This window comes from Dermacentor andersoni, chromosome 1 (genome assembly GCF_023375885.2).
Source record: "Dermacentor andersoni chromosome 1, qqDerAnde1_hic_scaffold, whole genome shotgun sequence".
Lineage (NCBI taxonomy): Eukaryota > Metazoa > Arthropoda > Arachnida > Ixodida > Ixodidae > Dermacentor > Dermacentor andersoni.
This window is the reverse complement of record NC_092814.1, coordinates 135,734,893-135,758,861: the sequence shown is the minus strand read 5'-3', so window position 1 is coordinate 135,758,861 and position 23,969 is coordinate 135,734,893. Positions and strand designations below refer to the sequence as shown.

The following is a 23,969-nucleotide window of genomic DNA, read 5'->3' as shown; positions in this document are numbered from 1 at the left end:
GATGGCGCCTTCTTCTCTGGCGTGGAGGTCCACGAGAGCCCTGGCCCTCGCCAACCTCCGCTCCTTGTTGTGCTCGGGGTTCACGTTCCTCGGGATTGGACAGACCCTGAGCTTTCTGTTGATGCTATCCGGTATAGGTACGTCTTTCTGCTGCTTGCCTTCCCTCGGCTCGAGGCCAAGGTCCCGCAGGATCTCTCTTCCGGTTCTCGTTTCAGAGAGGCGCTCGAGTTGCGTCGTTCTCTGTGCTTCGGCTATTTCCTCCAGCGTGTTGTGGACTCCCAGCGCCATGAATTTTTCGGTGCTCGTGCTTCCGAGGAGACCGAGTGCCGCCTTATATGCCTTGCGTATGGTGGCGTCTATCTTGTTACGTTCGCTCGGCCTACAGTTGTGGAAGGCGGCCACGTACGTTATGTGGCTAACTGCGAAGGATTGTACGAGCCTAGTCAGGTTCTCCTCCTTCTTGATGAGTTTCATTGCCGCGGCCGCTTCGCCCGCGAGCTTGTTGACCGTTTCACCATTGACTTGGTTTCGCTGGTTGAGCAGCCCGAGCACTCGAATCTTCTCGACCTCCGGTATTACTTGTCCTCCCGCCGTCTTGACCGTGATCTTGGGACGTTCGCACTTGACTTCCATATTCTTTCTTTTCCTGCCCGCTCCTGTTGCTGGAATCACCAGCAGTTTTGACTTGGCCGGAGAGCAAACGAGTCCAGACCCGTCCAGCTGCTCCTCGATGGCGTTGACCGCTTCTTGCAGCGTTGTCTCGATGTGTCCGTCGCTTCCTCCCGGTACCCATAGCGTAACGTCGTCGGCGTAGATGGTGTGCCGGACTCCCGCTACTCTTTCTAGCCGGTTGGCCACCCTGATCATAACGAGGTTGAAGAGTAGCGGGGAGATCACCGAGCCCTGCCGAGTTCCGACGCTGCCCAGCTTCTTCTCTTCGAGCTGCAGGTCTCCCGCGCAGATTTCGGTGGTCCGTTCCGTCAGGAAGTCTTTGATGTACTGGTATGTCCTCCTGTTCATGTTTAGCCTGGGTACTTGGGTCAGGATAGCCGAGTGCCTCACTTTATCGAAGGCGCTCTGCAAGTCCAGCCCGAGTATGGCTCCGTTGTCCTTGGTGCCCGTCGTATCGTCGATGATCTCGTTCTTCAGTAAGATCATGGCGTCTTGCGTCCCGAGCTTGTTCCGAAACCCGATGATGGAATTTGGGTAAAGCTCCGATTCTTCCAGGCAACGCTGCCACCTGTTCATGAGAACGTGCTCGAGGACTTTTCCCACGCACGAAGTGAGCGAGATCGGCCTGAGGTTCTCTATGTTGGGCGGCCTGCCAGGCTTGGGGATGAGGATCGTCTTGGCTGCTTTCCATTGCTTGGGCAGCCTTCCTTCTTGCCAGCACTTGTCGTAGAAGTTCGTGAGCGTTTCGATGGCCGCTTTGTTGAAGTTCTTCAGTGCTCTGTTAGTCACTCGATCGGGACTCGCGGTGGACCTGCCATTGACATCCTGCAGGGCAACTCTGACTTTTCACGTCTGGATGTCTCGATCTAGCGTCTCGTTTTCGTGGCCTTGGTAATCCAGGTGTCTTTCCGTGGGGGTGGTCGGTAGGTACTTGGCGTGCAAGCGCCGCTTGACCTCGTCCTCCCCGTGTTCGCAGATTGCCTTGTGTAGGATCCTGGTCAGGTTGTTGTGTTCGTGGCCCTTAGTCTTGGTTTCGTCGAGGAGGTGCCGCAGCATGTTCCACGTCTTGCCTTTGTGCATCTGTCCGTCGGCTTCGCTGCAGGCCACGTTCCACTGTTGGGTGCATAGCACCCTGCAGTGGACCTCGATCTGCCTGTTGAGCTCGGCGATCTTCTTCCTTAGACTTCGGTTGGTTCGTCGCTTCTGCCACCTCGCCTTTATGGACTGCTTGGCTTCTATCAGGTGGGCCAGCCGAGTGTCCATCTTGTCTATCCGTTCGTCCGTCTCCAGCTCTTTGGTGGCTCCTTCCGTCGTCTCAACGACGTTGGCCGCCCATTGCTCGATGTCCGTAATGTCGAGTTGCTCCGCAGGTAGCGCCTATCGAAAGGTGTCCCAGTCGGTAATGCGATGCTTCCTTATGCCGGTGTTGCCTTGGCCTTCGAGTGGTACGACGACCTCCACGATGTAGTGATCGCTGCCCAGCCCTTGGCCAGTGTTTCTCCATTTCGCTTCTCTCGATGCTCCGTCGGTTTTGACGAAGGTAAGGTCCGGAGTAGTGTCTCTCGCAACCGATTGCCGATCCTGGTGGGAAAGGCCGGATCCGTGATTAGGTTCAGTCCCACGTCGGTGGCGTCTTGCATCAGCTCTCTCCCCTTGACCGTCGTTCTGTGGTAGCCCCAGTCTTGGCTCGGAGCGTTAAAGTCTCCGCACACTACGAGCGTATTGCTCCCCGCGACTGAACTCGCCTTGTGGAATAGTGCCTTGAACTTCTGTTGTCGGTGGGACGGATTGCTGTAGACGTTCACCAGGAAAGTGCTCTCCTTCCTCTTCTTGCCCGTGATTACTTCCACCGTGCAGTGTTCGATGGCGCTTCTGCCGATCAATTCGTGTTCCAGGAAGCTGATCCCTTTTCTAACAAAGGTGCAGACCCCTCTGCCCTTGCCCTTGGACGTGTCCCTTTTGCTCGGCGGGCTGTCGTGCGACCGGTAGCCCGGTAGTCTCGGCGTCTCTTTGCTGTGTGTTTCTTGAATCATTATGACGTCTGGTTTCCTCGTTAGTTGCTGCAAGTGTTGCTGCAGCACCGCTCTCTTGCCGGTAAAGCCATTGCAGTTCCAGTGCCAGACCAAGAGGTCTCTCACTGGCCGTGTGGATGCTGCTGTACGTGCTGTCCCGTCCATGATTGCTGCAGTTTGGCGATGATCTGTGCTTCAATACCTTGTATTTGTGCCTGTATCTGCGTCTGCAGCTGTGCTTGCATCTGCGCCATCATGTTCTGGATCGTGCTCTGTATGTTCGTTGTCATCTGCTGTACCGTTTGTGGGAGCGCAGTGAGGCGTTCATTGGTTACCTTGCTGGTCGCCTCAAGACGGTTGAGTCTGTCGTCCTGTTTTTCGATTCTCTCCATTATCTTTCATTCCTTGGCGCCCTCTATGGCTCTCCTCTTGGGAGCCGGTCCCGCCGCTTTCGTGGCTCTCGGGTCCACCTCGACCTCTGGTTCGTCCTCGGTTATCTCTTCGTGTTTCCTCGTTAATTGCTGCATCGCAATTAATGTCGTTAGCTTCTCGTTGATTTTCTTGATGGTTGCGTCCTGTTCGGCGATTCTCCGCTTTAGCTTCTCGTTATCGTCTCTCAGGGCTTTCACCACCCCGTTCTCTTCTTGGATCTTCTTCGCGGCGTTTTGCGCCGGTGGTTGGCTCTTCTCTACCATGTTTGCCTTGACTGCGTCGGCCCAGGCGACTCTCTCCCTCGACTGCGACGGCCTGTGGCGGCTGGCGCTCCTGCCTCCCTTGCTGTTGTCCCTCTTGCGGCTGCTGTCGCGCTGCCTCGATTCCCCGCGGGGGTCTCTCGGCAGACGGCGCTCGCAGCGGCGAAAAGCTTTCCGGATCCGGTTGTTGCTGCATGGCTTCCATCTTGCGTTCCCATCGCCGTTTTTTGACCACGTACGGCATTGTGTACTTGTTTTTACATTCCCTCTCGCCCGTTGGATGCTGTCCCCCGCAGAGCTTGCACTTGGGCTTGCATTCGCGTTTGTGATCCTCGCTGGGGTTCACGATTCAGCAGCCGAAGCACACTCTGGTGTTGGGACTCGGGCATACGTCTCTTCTATGGCCGACCTTGCCGCATTGCCTGCACACGTGAAAGTGCTTGCGGTAAAGCCCGCACCTGACTAATATCGAGCCATAGTTGACGTAGTTCGGTACTTTCTGTCCTGCGAAGAGTACTATCACCGTGGTTGTATTGCCGAATCTGCGCGCCTCCACCGCTAGGGGGTTGCACGGGTTCACGATGTTTTCGGCTATCTCCTCCGGGGTGTCGTCTACGGCTATGCCTCGGATGACTCCCTTGACCGTGCCGTCTGAGGCCGTTCGGTAGGCGCTGACTTCGTATGTCCTGCCTCCTATGTTAAGGGCTTTGACCTTAGAGTACAGCGTGGCACGCCTCTCATCCGGGGTGCTGAACACGATGTTTTACTGCGCGTTCGTGCAGATGGTGTCTGCTTTGGCTTCTTCCTTCGTTACTCGAGCCGCCGTCATGACTTCAGCCGCCGTCACCAGCCTTCGGCTTCTTCTAGTGTAATGTCCCCTCCGTGAACTTCAATGCGCGTGCGCCCGCCGAGACTGCCGATGCTCGGCGCTGACGCCATGTTGTCTCCCAGTAACTTCCATTTTGGACGCCATCTTGGTCGCACTTGTCACCAGGTTAGGCCTAGCGGCCGCGCCTGTCGCCACCGGTGGCCGTACTCTTGGTAGGCCTACGTTAGGCTTAGCGAAAAGTCCGCACCGCACCAGAGAAAAGTCCTCGTAAATCGAGAGAATCACGTGCCGCTTGGTCAAAACTGGTACCGGCCGATGCCCCGCACCTTCGCGCACACTTTGGTACCACTTATATCGCGGTAACTGTAAATTAACAGTGCGTTAATTGGCATAATAGCAGGAGCCGATGAGAAGCACGGGGTGGCGCTGCGGTCGCCGACGGGAGCGGACGTGCTTCTCTTTGGTCATTGTATAGCTGTCGTATCATACATTTCAAGAAAGAAACTCTAATAGTTCATATATTCCACCATGGTCTTTACACCTACATTGGTTTATGTCATTATGCCAAAGTCAACATTGCTTATGAAACTGAACAGTTTGAATTACATTTGCTGCCGTTTATTATACCTTAGATGCGTACTCTGTATGCCTGTTAATTTTGAAAAATACGCTGACGATATTATACCCGACTAAAGTTGTTAAGAGAGATGGAACATCGCTATAAAGTTTTTGTTTTGATAGTTTACAATTTTCGCTTCATTCTATATAGAATTTACTGATGTTTGTGGTTGCTCTCTTTGCTCTTTGACAAAGGAAACAAGTTCCTTCCTTTTCGGCACTGCGTCCACTTCATCGGACCTAGCTCCTGTAAAGCATGCACCAACATCAGCGCAAGCGTTGTGCAACGAAACCAACTACCAAAAGAAAAGAGTCGATCGACCAAGTGCTTTAGAGTACATGTAATGAATTCTTCTCAGCTTAAAAGGGAGAAGTGCGCCTACTTGGCTGTACACTTGCCCAGTTTGTTAGCTCATTAGGGAAATAAAGACTAAGAGTGCCTTTTGAGTATATAGCCATCGGTACAAAGTTTGAATCGCGAGTCACAGAGAGTCACGAAAAATGTATATGACACGTAGTCGTCAAGAATACAACTCAGACGCTTAGCATATGCTTCTGGTTTGTTCTGTTTTATTTTTCTTACTATTTGAACAAGTATTAGATAACCATAAGCAGACCACGTGTTTCTTCCATTTTTACATAAGCGGTCATCATATCTCCACAGGCTATACAATGTCATTCGTGAGGCTTCAACAAATTTGCCATACGCGGGCACGACCTTGCATGTCGCAGCCAAGCGGTCACCCGAATTTTACCTCACCAATGCAATCACGACCTGATTTTCGTTGACGCCGGCGCTTCAAGGAATCCAGCACACCGCCACATCTAGCTATACATGTCTTTTAACTGTTAAACTTTCGTAACAGGCAATAATACCTATTTCTGGAATCATGTCGAGTCATTTGATCGCTTTGATGTGGTTGATGAAGCATACATAATGTTGCGTACCGTACCGCGCTCGGTTCCCGGCCACACCGACCCCCTCTGGGTTCAGGGTCATGCTGCAGCCCGTATTTATATTTGCCGTACGTTGACAGCTCATCCTGTTATGCGTCCTGTAATGGAATCCAATGCTGCGTACATAAGCAATGCATACTTGGTCTTGCTTTTGCGGGAAACTGTGGCCACTGTCTCTGCATCCTGGACTTTAGTATTTGTTCCACCTGTGAGTGGTTTTGAAATCTTATGAAGGCCATCTCTAAAGGTTTCAAAATTTGAGGAGGAAGACGCGCGTCTTGATGTAGGGCAGTAAGTGAAAGCAATCTTCTAAAGAACTCCGTCCGCGCAGCTCTTTTGTTTGAGCCTCAGGGATGACTCTAAGATGTGAAGGCGCGTACTACTTATACGTATAATTCTCCGGCGCGAATGTTGATCGGCAGGCGGATTACAACACGCAGCTTTCCAAGATAGTAACATTTCAGCTGTTTCTTTTGCGTTACGTTGAACACGCATGTTTATGTACACCAGTGTGGAACAACAGAATTCTAGAGCAGGCAGTTGGTGCTGAGCTTTATTATATAGCCCAGCATCGACTCAATTTTGTTGATGGCTAATCGAGAATACTGTAGCATTAGAAAATGACCGAGCACATTATGACAGAGTGTGTGATTACTGGCGATTTGTTCTGGATTACAGGATACTTTTTGCAGCTTTACTATAGGCGACTTACAAAGTTTCCATGCTACTCTTAGCAGGGTTCCAATTTTCTCTAAAAACCAACAGCTCTGACGATCCAACTAACTGTGCTCCTCAGATGTGCGAATTAGCTGATACTCTACGTTTCAATTTCGTAAACCAGGCCATTCTTGCGCCACAGAAAAACATTTAAGCATTACGGAAATGTTCGCTATTGAATTGGACAGAAAGGAGACTTAGGTGCCAAATTAATGGAAGCTGGCCTGAGAAATAAGCCTCGTACGCCTGGATCTTCCACCTAGCTGAAGGAAAAACAAAGTTTTTGTGATTAGTAATTGGAAGCAACCTTTAATGTGAAGTTCACGAGGGTTGCAATGTGGGCTTGTTGGTAATGCATCTTCAAGGGGAGTATGGTAGCGCGATTCAAAGACGGGACAAGAGAAGACACAAAGGGACACACACAGCGCTGTGTGTGTCCCTTTGTGTCTTCTCTTGTCCCGTCTTTGAATCGCGCTGCCATACTCCCCTTTAATGTGAAAACTTAATTTGTAGTTGTTGAGCTTCTCGACAGTAAAATTTATATTAGGTCAGCACATAATGCAGCACATAATGCAGCAGATAATGCAGCAGATAATAAGAAAGCTCTCATTTCACGTCGTATGCAAAACATGCACTGAATTCACCTGACAACGGCTCAGACACGGTAATTTTTCACGCCGACCTGCTAAGACCGGGAAAACTTCGAAGACGCGTGACTAACGGGGCTGAAAGATGTGTGGAGAAGTGTTCCAGCGTGTAAAGAAGCATTATTACTTGGGTTGCCAGGGGCGGTACAAACTTGCATAGTCAAACTTGCGGGGCCAACTCTTGCGCACAAAGCACCGTTCATTGAAAGGCGTCCGACCATGGTAGCGGCTCCTAATTCACATTCTCGTCATCAAACATGCTCCTCCTTTGCATTACAAACACATTCATTGTGGCCCTCGTAATTTCACGCGTATCTTACTGTCCCCTTTGTTTGCGTTTGAATGCGTGGAGCGTGAGAATATTCGCTTGGATTGAACAAAACTTGTAAACACATGCACCCAGGCGTCTCTTTTTATATCCTCTGTGAAAGCAAACGGTTATATGCTGAATGAGCTCTGTGTGGAACACCAATTTATTGACAGCACAAATTACACCGCTGAATGCTTAGACCAAGTGCATGGTCTCTATTACAGATGGAAAAATGAGTGATCAGTCTCAAAGAATCGCCTCCGGAGTTTGTAGTAGATGTAAACATAGTGCTGATGAAATCCGACTGACCTGAAAGAGAAAACAAGGAGTGTCTTTTCACTTGACAGCCTGTTGTGTAAATTACGATAACATTGCACCTTTTTGCGCAAATTTCTGTAAGCAAGTGCTGCTGAAAATGAATAACACTCGTTTGCACAGAGGAAGAAGGTTTCTTGAAGATAACTCTCTTTAGGCCATCAGGTACTTGAATTGATTTACTTGCGGTATCAAGTGCAGACAGATGTGTTGATATTCAGCACGCTACCACGCCCAGAATTCCTGCCTGTCAGCTTACCACTAGACTCCTCATAACTATTAAACGTTAAGACGCTTTAAATACAACTGAACTGCAATGGTGCACCGGTAATCCTTGACCTGCTAAAAAAGTATCTTGACTACGAGAGATGCTGCAGTGGAAGGCTTAAGAAAAATTTCCGCCATCTTGGGCACTATAATGCGTACAAATGTTATTATTGACCTAAAGTATTCCGGTAGAAGGAAGATGCCTGCGGTGGTCTGGAATAAAGTCCCTGACAGCATGTTCAGTAGCAGAGCATCATGCTGCAGAGCGTCACACATTTCTTTTAATCTTTTTTTTTTTCACAAAATCAATTTTCCTCTCATCTCACCATCAGTTGCAGGACTCCACGCCCTATGCTTGTCTGCGTGCAGAAAAACAGCGAAGCTCGACAAAATTATGGAAAAAGAACTGCGCAGGTAGGAACAAGATACGACTCAAGTTAGGCATGTGTTAAATAGAAACCGCAGAAGCGGGATGGTTTCATTTTTTCGCATCTGCATGACAGCAAGTAAGTTAATTTATTTCGTTGGCAGCCCAGCCAGACCAGGGCACTAACCGGGTACAGCAAACAAAGCACTTTTCTCTGAATATAGAGCAGCGTTTCTGCTTACATGCAGTGGTTTCTGCAAGAGCCACATGGCTTGGTTTTGTTGTAAACCTACGTTTCAACCATGTAAGCCTGCCGCATGGACAATACCTTTTTCTCACCAGCGCAAATAAATTGTGAGCATCTGGTGACAGAAAAGTGACATTGTCAACAGGAATATTTCCTTGATAGAACCAGACGAGATACGTAATTAATTTTAATTTTTACAGAAGCACTGAAGAGCGACAATAAATTAGTTTAGAATTGCTCAGTATTCTTTCAATACTCTCGTTTTCATATATTTCGTGAGAAATGTATAATTACTAACATGGAAAATAAAGGGCAAAATCTGCCTTATTTTATTTTTCTCTCTCAGGTCTAGCGCCTGTATATTGGTGTTATCAGATTTCGAAGCATTTTTTACGTACGTAGCCTGTTTCTGCGTGGAGAAAGCTCTGAATCTCGCATGGTTGGGTGCTGTGTTCCGTTAGAATGTTAGGTCATTCTCTTTATTCGCACAAATAGTAAAGGCAACGTATTTCTTAGCCAGCTGATCACCCCTTTCCTCCTCGAATACGTTCTTCTAGCCTCTTATCGTGGGCCGATCCCGGTGATAGTACAGCCTAAAAATGTGGGCCTAATTCTACTCACATGTCGCTGCGACGTACCATATATATATATATATATATATATATATATAGATATATATATATATATAGTAACGTTGTGCGACGACAAGATTCGAATGCCCCTAGCACAGCAGCTCGATGCTCTAACCATTAGACCACGGACGCATACCCCAGAAGACGGCATAGAACATCCTCAAAGCCACACTAAAGGCAAATACTAAGTCGACGGAGACTAATAAAATAACGTACCAGAAAGCTAGCAGCGCTTCTTTCGTGCGAAGAAAAGACTTAGTCTACGAGAAAACTGTGTCTGAACGGTCCGAAAATCTCCCGCCACTCATCCGGGGAGTGCCGACGTGCCATACGCCATCACCACTTGCTGCCTTCGGGGAGTAAGAAGGCGCCCCAAAAACAGCGCTGCAGCTTTCTGCGCAAAACGCAAACGCGAGGGCATGGGGAAACTGAGTCAAGACGGAGCGTTGGATTCGCCGCTACTCTTAGTCAAGTGGCCTGGACTGTTCTGGAATCCCGCGTCATCAGATGGACGTGGCATTCCCTGCTAACTGCAGTTTATGCGTATTTCGCAAGTCAGCAAAACCGGCGCAGCGCTACGGGATAACAAAACTACTGAAACGCGAAAACGCGGGCGGGGCAGAAAGGAGAAAACGAAACTTTTCGACCGCCCGCGCGTCGTTGTCAAGGTTAGCGTCATTGAGTTCTTTTTTTTTGCTAAACTCAAATAGAACTGGACAAGAATCATTTTCTTTCCTCTTATTGTTCAATACAGTTATCTTGTTTATTACGAGCGCTTCAGTGCTAGTGACAGAATTACAATAAGGAGTACCTTCGTCATCGGGCTAGAATTTGAATGTCACGGCGGTGTCTCTAATTGTGTCCGGCATTTAAGTTGATTTCTTGTTTACCAAAGCTCTGTGATTACTAATCTATCACTTTACCTTGACTTAATATTTGCCTTTAGCGTCTCTTCAAGCTTTTCCCGCGTGCTAGCCAGTGCGTGGAACCGCTTGGCGCGTTTTATGACAATATCAATTATGTGAGCACTCCATGCGATCTTTTGTCGCCTTCAATATATACACATAAAATTGCAAATTTTTAAATATTCTGTTACGTATTCTGAGGAACATTACTCAGAATAACTGTACGCTTTCTCTTTGCGTCAGATTTTGAACTCCAGGTCGCGAAATATGTGTAGTGAGTTCGTGTTCCATGCAGTCTCACACACTGGTGCACAGAATCAGCTGTATCCTAAGACCTCAGGTTAGACAGCTTTGCTGGCTGCAACAAACTGCAACACAGCTATGCAGACCATTCCAGCGTGTGCCATCATTTCTCACACGTAGTAGCCATGGTAGCACCTGTCGGTGCGGTGTTTCTGCAGCGAAGCACCGCGTCCCTCACAATGCGCAAAACAGGCCTCCGCGTGTTAATTGTCGGAACGCCAGGTGAGAAGCTCCTTTGGACACTAATCGCACTAAAGCAAGGAGGGTCCGTATGCGCGTCAAGACCACTCCGTGGTCCAGACGCAGGAACAACGTGCTGCTGCGTGTGCGGCGCACGCAGCAGCACGGTGTTGCCGCTTAGCGTCGGAGAAGCGGCAACACCGACGAAACCTTGCAATTCAAAAGCGTGAAGCGGACGCACACATCGTGCCCGCCGTGGTCATGCCGCAGTACGGGAAAGCGAGGCCGAGGAATGGCGACAACGCCGACAGGGCCCCCTCGTTCCAGCTGATGCTGCTCGCAGTTATTGGGTTCTTTCTGTCCATGTGTGTCTGCAGACTTCACGTCATGGGTGTTTACTTAGCCAGATTATGTTTACTGCAATTCATACTGCCACTGAAGCTACGAGGCTAACTTCTTGTAATATTCTAGCATGTTGCTATCGGATTCATTGTCTCGATCGCCCTCATGGCATAATTGTGATTTTTTAAAATAAAGAAATCAATATAATTATCCAACGGCCGGAGTCGAAGAGCGGACATCTAGCACAGAAGCCTGATACTGTAGCCATTCCTACTCTAATATTACGCCACGGACGCGCTTCCCCCATAACGGTATGCCTCATAATGGGATCGTAGTTTTGACATGCTAAATCACGAAAATTATTTAAAATAAATTAGCACGTACTTCATCATACTTCAAAATGTTGGCCCATTCCGAAAACAGGGCTGTAAAAAGATGTTGGTCCGGCGCTCCTCCTGTTTCTCTCACACGAGAGCGACGCGATAAAACGCGGTGTGCAGTGACCCTGCCCATATGTCACGTCGAACTCGCTCAGGAAGGTTTCATCATCCATCGACTTCAACTGGAGCTAGAATCGCCTTCCGACTTTGTTGATTTGTCCCACAGAAACACTGTTCTAATCCATGACACCATGGCCCAGCTAGTGCGAACATTTCAAGGTGGCATAGGCGACCCATCTTTCGTTTTTCCGCTGCTGAGCTCGAGGTCGCGGGATCGAATCCCGGCCATGGCGGCCGCATTTCGATGGAGGCGAAATGCGAAAACACCCGTGTACTTAGATTAGGTGCACGTTAAACATCCCCAGGTGGTCGAAATTTCCGCAGTCCTCCACTACGGCGTGCCTCATGATCAGAAAGTGGTTTTGGCACGAATAACCCCATATTTTTTTTTCGTTTTCCCGCCTTTTATGACTCACGGTGAACGGGAAATGGCGCGGTGAACGTCAGGCGATGCGTACTCGGCGCTACGCCCGTTCCTTTTATAGAGTAGGGCGCCCCGGTAGTGTTCATCTGCACGGATGTTTTCGGTGCGGAAGAGCCCCGAAAACACCATCGCCGTGTTTCGGAAGCCAATCGGGTGAAGGCTTCCTGCAGCCGCACCGTACGCAGTCCAGCAGTCACGTGATCAGTCGGGCATGTCCATCGGATAGATCTAGCAGCCACCTTAGAACGTCCACGCTGAGAGATGATGAAAGTCACCGAGCCGATTCGCCAAATTGAAATACGTGGGACACGCCAGTTTAAACAAAGAATATCTCAAATTTCTCCAATGATGAGCGAGATGTAACCCTACGTCAGAAGGGTTCCTCAAGGAAAGCAAGCAGGCCCTTTAGCAGGCTGCGCCGCAAATGTAATGGATATGTGCCGCTTTTCAATGAACACATTTCACGCGATTGCTTTAGCGAGATGCGCTACGAATGCTCTGGGTATGGCCAACTTTGGTCACTGTGTGTGTGCCACTGAGGGTGCGGCAAGCGAGAGAACAATTGTCAGCGTTCCCAGGCACGCTGACAATTTGAAAGTTGTCTCAATTTGACAATTTGAGAAGCATGGCGCACCGGCGCGCCATGCTTCTCGTTTCGCAGGCCACGCGCGGACTCCTCGGCAATGCCACTAGATGGCACAGCGGGTCCAGAGAGAAGCTCAAGACAGGAACCCGGTTGTTGCATGGCGCGTTTCTCAGCGCTCGCATGCACTGGCGCTCGATGCATTTCGGAGGTGACGCGCAGGCATCGCGGCGGCTGCGTTAAATGGCGTCGAGTGCAGTACACGCCTCATATATCACTCGTTTCGACGGTGGCAATGCCTCATGTAGCTATGTTGATTCCATGCTCAACGCATTACGTCCACAGTCATCGTGAGATGGGTTCTGCTTCATTGTTGTCCAGAAAAAATATAATATTTATTGATATTGCCGCCTGGTATATTATGTAGTATTAATTTGAATTCTGGTGGGTTACGTACCAAAACTACAATTTCATTATGAGGCACGCCATAGCGCCTCATACATCGGATTAGTTTTGACCACCAGGGAATCTTCAACGTGCCCTCATTGCACGGGACACGGGCGCTTCTGCGATTTCGCACCCATTGAAATACGGCCGCCGCGACCGTGATTTGATTCCGCGGCCTCGCGCTTAGCAGCGCAACACCATAGCCGCTAAGCCACCGCGGTGGGTTATGTGATATCGCCATTTTTATTCAAATGGTTGCCTTGATAGTTTCTTCGCAATGCCGCTGTGTTGCTTTGACTAGCAGAATGTAATGTTATTTAGTTCTCTGCATGACCTTTTTCAACTCGATGTTCCACACAAACTCTGTTCAAGAAAGTACAAAAACTATGTTTAACTGCACCACCTGTTCGTGAGACAAGGAGCAGCTGGTGCAGTATCTTTGTGCCATTGCCTCTTTTTTTCTGTCAGAAAAAAATACCTTGTACTTTCACACGTTACTGCCATAATTACGAAATCGCTGTCTATATTATAAAGCAAGATGAGACCACCGCCTTTTCCACTTTCGTTATTTCCCCATTCACATCTCTCTACAGGAGACACAGGGCTATGGTCTGACTTGGCCAATATACCGAGGAAATAAAGATACGTTTTTTTTAAAGCTTGAAAGCCATCTGTGGCGGGGACAGAGTCCATCGCGGTTGAGTGTGCGTTGATGGCAGACGCCGCACGAAGCTCAGTTCGCACGGTGCTGCTGCCGCTATTTTTCACTAGATCGTTTTGACAACGTGTTTCCGTGGTCATTGGGTTGGATGTGTTCATATTTGCTTGTGCGCGCGCGACACCATGCTTGTCAGTGTAGTATGTATGCCTATGTTTCCAAGCTTATACGGCCGATAAAACTAGTATCTTTACTTCGTATAGCTAGCTATCCACTAATTTGCTATCGCAATAGATGTTTGGCCTTTCAGGCGAAACTGCGACTTCTTTTTGAACCGCCCAATCAAACACTCTCCTCGTGTGTGAGAGGCCACTTTTGCATGCTTTCAAAGCAAATAGCACGGCCTACCTTGACAGGTTTTTCGCGTCTAATTGGCTGACAAGAGACAAGCAGCATACATAAGTAGAGAGGGTTTCGTTGGGGCACAGCTAGCGCAGAGAAAGTAGTTAACCTGATAAGGGGGGTGTTGGCGGCGTCTGCGATTGGCGCGCTTTTGCTTGGCTGGCTCGCAACGGAAGGTTAAAAACGGCATTAAAACGGATCATCAGCGAAGAAAAGTTGACAGAGCGATGTCGTATACACCTCAAAATGCCTACACAAGGTTATACTGCCATGTAAAATTTTAATTACACGCCAATGCGCGTAAATTAATTCTCACGGGCAGCTCCGAGTAGACAGTACCAGAGAAATCGGTGGTCATGACATCTTTTTTCCTTTAAGAACGGGGTAGTCTCCAGCTATTTCGAAAATAAAAAGTTTTGTTCTGCATATTATGCGCGCTTAATGCGGAAACGTCACCTAAACGCTGTGGTGTTTTCGCGGTTTTTTGACGTAGCGTGACAGAGAGGCGAAGTGGGCACAGCCCGAAATATTTTGACTAATAGCGATGAGATGTTGGCAAAAAAGATGGGGAATCATAAATAATTATTTTTCTTTTGTTCGGTCAAATCATGCATATTCAGTGGGAACACCTCATGTCAGATGAGGAGTGCCTGCGGTTTTCGTGATGTCGAGTGACAGGCAGGCCAAGTGGTGGTAGCCCGATATATTTTTCACCAATCGTGGAAGGCAGATGGCAGAAACGGAATAGAAGCAGTTTGGAATAGCTTTATGTTAAGGCACCCCTTCTTTATCCACCATGACGAAATGTTCCGTGAGGCCCCCTTAAAACTTCACTGATAGAGGGCTGAAAAAGCTGTACTGAACAACAAAAAGAGAGTTCAACACCGCCAAGACAGCTTCTTTAGGAACACCGTGGCATTCGAAGATGAGAAATGAGACTTACGCATAACATTTTCGCGTGCAGTATTCCACCAACTGGAAGAGTATAAATATCTGAACGCGCTCCTCCTAAACTTTTCTTTGTCGTTTCTTCGTCTGGCTCATCCGGCATCGTCAGGTAAGTGCCTACTCCGTCTCGAGGACAGAGAAAGCTCAAGTCCTACAAAATGATGGCCGCACAAGGAGGTGCGGCGCGTTCACACAGAGACATGAGGGCTGTGCGTGGGATGGGGAGCCAGTGGCCCTTGACGGGCTCAGTGGTCTCGGCGACGTGCGAACTCGCTGCGCGAATGGCAGGTGTCCGGAATAGGCTGGCGTGATCGCACCCGCGGAAGCTCATGTTCGATTGCTCCCTTCTGTACCTGGCGCGCAACTTTACGCGCGTGGCGTGCCGCCACGGCTGCACATCGGACGAAGTTGTAATCGATGAGCGTTTCCTTAGCGTCCACACCTACCGCTTACCGCTTAATCCAGGCACTAGCTGCTGCTCTCCATTTCAGTGCTCGCGAGGTCCAGCCACGTGCTGCTGACGACCGGTCATTTTCCTCCGCCAAACCGGGGTTCTCGGTGGACAAGCTCTCCGAGTTCCATCGTGGGAAGCAAATATCTATATAACGGTAATCCGGCGTGGCAGATGTTCGCTTGTCCTCACCTACCTGCCAACTAGCGCTTCATGAGTCCCTGCCACGAGAGACACAATGCGCCCCGGTGCATCGAAAGACTGGTAGAAACCGACAGAAAAGAGAATGATAAAAAAAGAGAGAGAAATGAAAAATATAACAACAACCAAGCGCAATTCCCCGATGCGTTCCTTATTCTCAGATGCGCCCTGGGGTTTATTTTTCTTACTTGCAAATTACTTTTTTTCTTTCTGCTGTTGGAGCGATAGTTCAGCGACTTCACATCCTCAGAGGACTTGCTATGCTTAGGCATAGATATATGTTGTATCACACAACGAGATATTGAACTGCATTTCCCTAATTATGTTTTGAACAATCTGTTACGATTTTTGTTACTGTGTACTGCAAGGTTTATTTTCTTCTGCAAAGCTTTTGAGGCCTAGCATTGTGATCAATGTCAATCATTATGTTACCTCTGTATCTACTTGGTTTATGCGTATTATGTTTTGCAATTTATCTCATTAATACATACTTATTTAACACTCTGCTAGCATCTGCGCGGGTGCATGGACCCGGTCAAGCTGTCGTATGACAGGCCTTTTGTCTCTTTTCTTTGAATTTCTTTAGTACGGATCCCAGGAATGAAGAAAAATTAATAAATGGAACTACGTTTGTTTGAATCGGCGCGCTGGGGCGGTATTTCGTAAGCATTTCTTTCCTACTGATTCTTGGGAGAAATTCACGCAGGTTAAGAATGACTAAACAAGCGCGAAAGGCACGCGGATGAATAAAGGGACATAAAGGCAGAGCGTCATAGGTGTTCATTGCGGTGAGTAATCTGCCTTCGTTAACAATATGTACATCATCAGGATTGGCTGGGATTTTTCCCTACGACCAATTTTGTCGTAAGAGGTTTTTGTAAATACGGGCCCTCGGCCAGTATTCACGAAACTTCGCTTTCGGAAAAGAGTTTCCGAACTGGCCAGTGGTTGGGCGTCCACAACACATGATAGCTATAGGCGTCATAAAGAGACAACATCAGCAGTAACTGCCAATCGCGGATGGCACTCACTTAAGATGAGTTTGGTGGATTCACGCCCTCAGCCGGTATAGTGGGACGGTGTATTCCCATGCTATTGCTTTCGCTCGTCGTCAGTGGTCTGAGCGGCGTTCCGCCCACGTTATCACCTAGATGAGGCGACAGTGAAGAGTGCACGATAAGGAATAAAATATAACGAAAGGAAACCTCACATCATACCGGCCCTGTTCTATTCATATCATCCAACCCGCCGAGTAGCCAATGTTCGTGGCTTTGTGCAAGCGAATGACCAACAGGAAAGAGAAGGGAAAATGAAAGTATTCGTTACAAAATACGGCCACTGAATCCACTTGTGCACAATGTGTCCTATTACACCAGATTTAGTATGTAAAGGTCACGATGAGTCCTGCATTCCACTAAGCAGTGGTACCTCTTTTTTCTCTGTCTTTGTGCACATTAAGATCGGTGTTTCAATTATGGGCGCACATCTGCGCCTATCCTTTTGAAGCGCTCGCAGAACCGGCCAGCATCAGCATGCCGTTCAATTATATTGTAGAACTTGCTGGCGCTGTAGCAGACGTCCGGCTAAGGACGCCGATAGCATGATAGCACCTGATGCGCTGTGATGATATAAGGTTACTGCACCCCCCCCCCCCCCCCCTCCCAAGCTGAGCGTCTTTCTTTGCTTGCATTTTAATCCGAGGTTTCGTTTCCTCCTTGTTCTAATACAACACTGCAAGTTCAATGCAACTCCGCTGGGGTTGAAATCTTATATCAGCGCCAGAACTCCTTGGGCAAAAAAAATCTGAACTCAGTGTACAGCCTATTGAATACGCCCCTATTATTATTATTTTTTTACAACGCAAGCTATATTGCGTACAACTACGTTTTATGCAAAAGCTTTTGTGCCGTAGCCTTATTGGAAGCAACACTTCATATTTTACTGTTTCTATCCTTACCTTATGAGAACCGAAGGCAGACCCTTCTTTCGTCCTGATGTAACTTATGTATCGTTTTAAATCGCGTTAGACGAAAACCTATCAGCCTACGCACCCATGCAAACGCTGGATACACAAACAATCTGTGGGAGGCGAACGTATCAAAGGGCAGGTGCCTGCAAGGCAAAAAGTGGCCGTCTAACCGCGAAACACAAAAGGGAAAACAATATTGCCGTTCACTGCGCTTCTCCGAACCCCTAGCAATGTTGTTCGTCTCTCTCTCTCTGTCTCTGTTAGAAACCTGGCGGTGACCTCCAGGGTACGAAAAGACATGTATTTTTCTTTCTCTTGTTTAGCTTTTGCATGCTATCAAAGTATCTATGCATATTCCTAAAAAACATACCACAGCCCCCGAAGAAACGTCTCGCATAGAAAATTAACTTTACCTTAGCGGGTGCAAATCAACGACAACAGGATTCGGGTTATGGAAGGTCTTGGAAATAGTGACAGCTCCTGGTTTAGATTATTTTCTCTGCCGAAGCGGAACTTTTCCAGCGCAGACGCTGGCGCATCGCGCGTACGCTTGAAGCGACCGAGCAGGGCCAATCGTAGAAAGTGCGTGCTCAGTGCACGCGAAGTTGATTGCCTCGCGTTTTCGTATCCCCAGGCTTCATTTTCCGTTACGGGCGCCCACCTAGCACACACTATCATTAGATTTTTGCATATCGCCTAAATATTTACTTTTCTGCGTTGCGTATCACCAGTTTTGGTCGTTGGAAAGTGGCGTTCCCATGATTCCACAGATCTTTATAATACGTTGTCTGGAGGCCCTCCAGAAAACAATACGTACAATCACAGTGCGAGCAAGGTGGAGCGTTCATAAAACTTTCGTAGTTGAGCTTTTTCCTTTCTTTCCCTCTTTTGCGGGACAGGTGCTGCCATATGTTCTGCATCTTTGTCATCATCAAGGCTGGTTAGGAGAGGGTGCACTGTCAAAAGTATACCTCTAACTCCTCAACAATATCGGCAGTCTTTGAGTTAAAACTCAAACTCGCGCGAAAAAGCACTATTCCTCTACTGACTGAACAAACGCAGTACCGTATAAGGCATGCGCAATGCACCCGAGCCGATTTCAAACAGAAAAGAAAATTGAAGAGAGGGAATGCAGGAGCACGGTCGGGCGTCCTGAGCAAGACATTTCACGAGACTGCTTATCAGATTTAGTTCTTGTAGCCTTGGCCAACGGAACGTTATAACGACTTTCTTTATGAGAATCGCTTCAGCGAAACTTTTTTCTGCTATATTAGTTTCGGCTGGCCCTCACATAAGTATCTTCTGAAAAATGGTAGCTTCCTTCGGGAACAAAAATGGCCATGTGCACTGTACACCAAAACTGTTTCTGCGCGCGGCTGTGAGCTGAAAATACATGCAAGCTCTTCTATTTTCGTGTATATACGCGGCTTTACAAGTTATAGGAGCGAGGGGTGCCTGCCTGGACGAGGGGCGGGACCCGATTACAGAGTTTGAATGCAGTCTGCATTATTTTGTTGCCTCTGACGGATAGCGGATCGAATTTAAAGTAGCCAATCGAGAGGCAGCTTTCCCCTTCTCCCCATCACTCCTTCTGGTCCACACGCAGAGTGGCCGGTCGAATCCACAGAGTAGCGCACCTGCTCCCAGCGGGACACTAAGGGAAGGAAGCACCGCGCCTGGCACCTCGTGTGTTGAGGGCTGCCCACAGTTTTGGACATGGAGCTCCCCGGACTCCCCGGAACCAAGCCTGGGAGGAGCGGCCAGCTAATGATTTTATTGCAAAAAATGCGGGCACACAGTTAGGCATACGGGATACCGTATCTACGCTGGCAAGCAAATAGGCCCGAGCACTGAATATCACCACGACTAGATATAGTTTATGTGGACACAACCTTCTTCCTTTATTAAGTTTTCACTCTAACTCTAGACCCACAGAGCGATGTAGCTGGCAGTGATATTGCTGGTACCGTGACCTGGCAGTGGGGGTCTGGTCGGTTCTCCATCTTTTATTGCACGCGTTTTCACCAAACCGCCGGCGCTTTATAGAAGCCCGTGTTCGCTAAAACTGCATCGCCGAGAGCTTTACATCCATGACGCTAGTGCAGTAACACTGCGAGGATGCAGAACATACAACTGCCTAAGAGAATAGTCACTACAAAGTTTTCTGAACTAGCCGTTATACGGTTGTCTGACGAGATTTTTCGTATAGTTTTTAAGGCTATGCCATTTTAATACGCCGCCTTGCAGTGACTCAAAAAATTGTAAGAGAAGCAATGTCTCTTCCTGTAATCACATTCTTCTGTATTAAGCAAGACGACATTCAGCAAAGCAGTTAACCTAAGCAGTACGTTCAAGGTGAGTAGCGATTGTGCTGTTGCCAATTGTTATGTCGCAGGCACCTGCAGACGAACATGGAACGGTACCTAAACTATATATTGATAAATCGTGTAGCAAGTAGCAGTAAAACATAAAAAAAAAACATGCCAGTCTTACAAGTAATCTCGATCAGTCCATCTGGATGGATGGATGGATGGATGGATGGATGGATGGATGGATGGATGGAAAACTTTATTTGGTCCTGCAAGTAGGGATAATTAACCACTAAGCGGGCCGCTCCCACGCCGGGACCGGAAGGCCAAGCCTCACGGCCACGTCGTCAGCCTGCTGGACAGCCCAGAATTGGACATGACTACATCGGGAACTTGACAATGTTTTCAAAAGTATGTGGTGCTGTCGCGTACGTGACACTAACCTTTTTCCAATGTTTGTCACTTCTTTTAGTTTCTACTTTGTTGTTGCATATTGCGCCTCTTGCTCTGCTTGACTTAGCGAACTTCGCTAATTAATAATTAAGCTGTCTGGGCTCGAACTCCCTAACAAATGCCGGCGACCAATCCTTTTTGCTTCTTTTCTTTCTTCTTAGCGGAATGGTTATCATGTGACTTGCGTTGGGTTTCAGGAATTCTCCATTAGATTCTTTGGAATTTCTTTCGGATTATATTCTCTGTCTTTTGGATTCTTATTTGCCTTCCACAGGTTAAATTTAATTGAACTCTGGGTTTTTACGTGCCGAAACCTCGACCCGGTTATGAGGCACGCCGTAATGAGTGAGAATAATGGGAAACAATACGTTCTTAATAATGAAGGGTCGAAGTTAGACCTATTGGAATGGTGCTTGTTTTTATGGTTACCCGACCTACTCCTTAGCTTCAGGGACTAACATGGCTGTGCTCCAACCACCATCTCTCTTTTCTTCTCTGAGAAAAAATTTATCGTGTGGCATGCCTGGAGGCAGCGTGCCTGTGCGAAACTCCACGCTGCACAAGTTGCGGAGACCCAAGAACCTCCACCAAATGTTAAGAGGTAGTGCAGGCTCCGAGCTCGAGCGTCTACTACGCGTGAATCGTTGCCGATGGCACAGGAACGGGCCCTTGTCTTCTTCCTTATAATATATAGGTTACTTCAACAGCAGTTAAGTGCTTCAAATTGGATTTGCCGTGTCCCTCCGTCCCGTCCATCCGTCCATTCTGCTACGCTAACAACGACCCCTGTCGTCGTCGCAACCCCGATTTCTGTCGTCGTTAGGTCACCTCGTCATCTTAAGCTTGGCCAGTGTCGCAGAACGACGAAAAAGAGAGCTCCACGGCCACTAGTGAACAATGTGCATTTGGGAGCCGAGCATTCTAACCATTAGCCATGGCGAAACAACAGTGGTGAGCATGAAGTGCGAGGCTTTTCGCTCTGCAAAGACTCTAAGAGCAGTGGCGCATGTGCATGCATTTAGGAGCCCAGAATCAGCCATAGCGAGCTGGACGAGCACCTACCTTATGTGCATCGATTAGAAAATGTTATTCGCAAGGTGACAACGTGGGTGCGCGCAATTGTTCGTCCTCATGCACGTTAAAACAGCATCGGTGGCACAGAAGAGGCGCACGTGAGAACGGTTATGTTAAGCCTCAAACATGGCGGGCACCCGCATTGGAGGATGCGACGAAAGTAAGGTAATTAGTGCAAAACAACGTGCGAAGGCATCGGCAAAGACAATGCCAACAGTAACGTCGCAGCGAAAGTGCCAGTTAGTTTGCACCATAACTCACAGCATTCATATCCGCCAACAGCTCTATACATCAGTGCTGCAAATGTACGGGAAAAATAAATTGCTCATATTTAGTAAAGTGACATTGTGCCATTTCGCTGGTGACATTAGTTGTAGTACAAGATGTGGCGCTAGAGATAATTAATCCCTGGGCTGTGCCTGCAAAATGACTCATCGACTCTGGAAAAGATGATGCCTTCATCGCTACTACTGTCTCCTCATCTGCGGTCCTAAATTTTAATCCACACCGCAGCTGAATTTAATACATGGTGTAAAGGAGCCCGAAATTAGGAGATAATCTCAAATGTCATTCTTCAGTCACGTCGGGCAGGTAGTTGTTTGAGGGTTGCAGTGTCCTACTGAACTATGCAAACAAGAAAATGTGACTGTTTTACACAATTTCTTGAAACTTGTTACAGTAACTACAATGCCAGCTCACATTGGTAAGACCGAAACAAACAAACATAAACATAATGCAGCAAGGTCCTCTGGACTAATTATATTCAAATAGCAAAATGTTGATCCACCTCAACATAGCAAAAATAGAATGGATTATCATAAGCTTTCGGCTAAACAGCTACGAATGAAAGGTTCTATAAAGCTATGCATTTGAACGAAATAATTCTAGCATACTTATGAAGGAGAAGCCTGAGAGTTCTAAATTCTATCCATAACATTCGTGAGCAAAAGTATACGGACCACAGCGTCGCCAAAAACAAATTTCTTCGTAATTAACATGCATAAACGAAAACTGACGAGTGCACTAGAAAATTCGTAATGCCAAGTTTGGACTGCAGTCTTTATTCTCCAGTTGCATTCACAGACAAAGCAGAAAATCAGTTTTATCGCATAATTCCTGGTCCGCATCATAAGAAGCCAACAAACACTGACACCGAGGACAGTGTAGGGGAAATTACTTGTGCTTAATGAATGAAATAAAGAAACGATAAATTAATGGGAATGACATTCGAAGGTTGTGGGATGGTTCCCCATCTGCGGCAAGTTGTTTTTTTATCCACTTTCATTCCCATTAATTTATCGTTTCTTTGTTTCATTCATTGAGCATAAGTAAATTGCTGTCCTTGGTGTAAGCGTTTGTTGGCTTCTTATGATATGACTAATAAATTCGGGCCCCTCGGTTAACGCCCTTTCTTCTCGTTTATTACATAACAAGGGTTTGGAATCCGGCAACATTTATGCCTTCAGGTAGCATGTGTGGGATTATTGACCAGTTGCTTTCACCCAAAAAGATCCCGCTCTCGTGACGCCTGTGGCAGAAAGGATGTTCCATGTCCGCCGCCAAGGTTTGTGAGTGGTGGGGCTGGGACTCCCTGGTTTCTACTAGGAAATATAAATAACAAAGAAAGTGGATGGGGTAATTGCGCCGCGGTAGCTCAATCGGTAGAGCATCGCACGCATAATGCGAAGGTTGTGGGATCGTTCCCCACCTGCAGCAAGTTCATTTTTCATCCACTTTCATTCCCGTTAATTTATCGCTCCTTTATTTCATTCATTAGGCACAAGTAATTTCCCCTATGCTGTCCTTGGTGTGAGTGTTTGTTGGCTTCTTATGATATGACTAATAAAAATCGGGCCGCTCGGTTAACCCTCTTTCTTCTCGTTAATTCCTGGTCCGTGTAATTTGCTCACGAGTGTACGTATTCGACATATGTCAGAAGTAAAGGAAGTTGCGTACATCACAAAGAAGTAAACGTTAGAACTTATCTAATCCACACTGTTCTTTAAGCATCATCACGGAATTGAAATAACATTTAACTATATTCAACAACATTTTTTTTTCAAATTCTTACTTTGACCTAATACATTGTCTATACGACCACACGCGTCCTCCCTCAGAAACGACCTATAACCGCATGGTTCTTGTCTAGTTGTTTGTAGTCGGTGAACGCAGTTATTTGAGGAAACAGCAGGAAAGCGTGAATAACATGGGGGACTTCATTCTGGGGGAATGCAGCGGTCGCAGTAATTCAGTTTAAAGCAGGAAGAATTGCTGAAATCGGCAGTATTTTTTTTCTCTGGTGGTTGATCCTCTCAGCACCTACTTTCATTTATTTTTTTTTCATCTGAAGCCTGAAATAAATAGAAATAATAAAGGGAGAGTGGCCCGGATGACATTACAGCGTTCAAATACGCTAGGTAAGGTATATTATTTGGTAGGAGTGAGCGAAATTACGCTAGTGTGTGGTCCAACGCGTGAGGTTGCTTTAGGCTTTTGGTCTGAAGCAACACTATATATGACCAAAAGCAATCCTTTTGC

General features: G+C 47.6%; 1 protein-coding gene, 1 non-coding gene and 1 pseudogene across 2 annotated transcripts in view; 1 reads left to right on the top strand and 2 right to left on the bottom strand.

Annotated features, from left to right (window-relative positions):
* Window positions 1-23,969, bottom strand: part of LOC126543350 (synaptogenesis protein syg-2-like) — a 961,852-nt gene that overhangs the window by 522,925 nt on the left and 414,958 nt on the right. The window lies entirely within an intron of this gene.
* LOC140215447 (uncharacterized) lies at window positions 2,807-4,205 on the bottom strand (annotated as a pseudogene).
* Window positions 23,075-23,147, top strand: TRNAM-CAU (transfer RNA methionine (anticodon CAU)). The gene has a single exon. It is a non-coding gene; the product is annotated as a tRNA-Met (tRNA).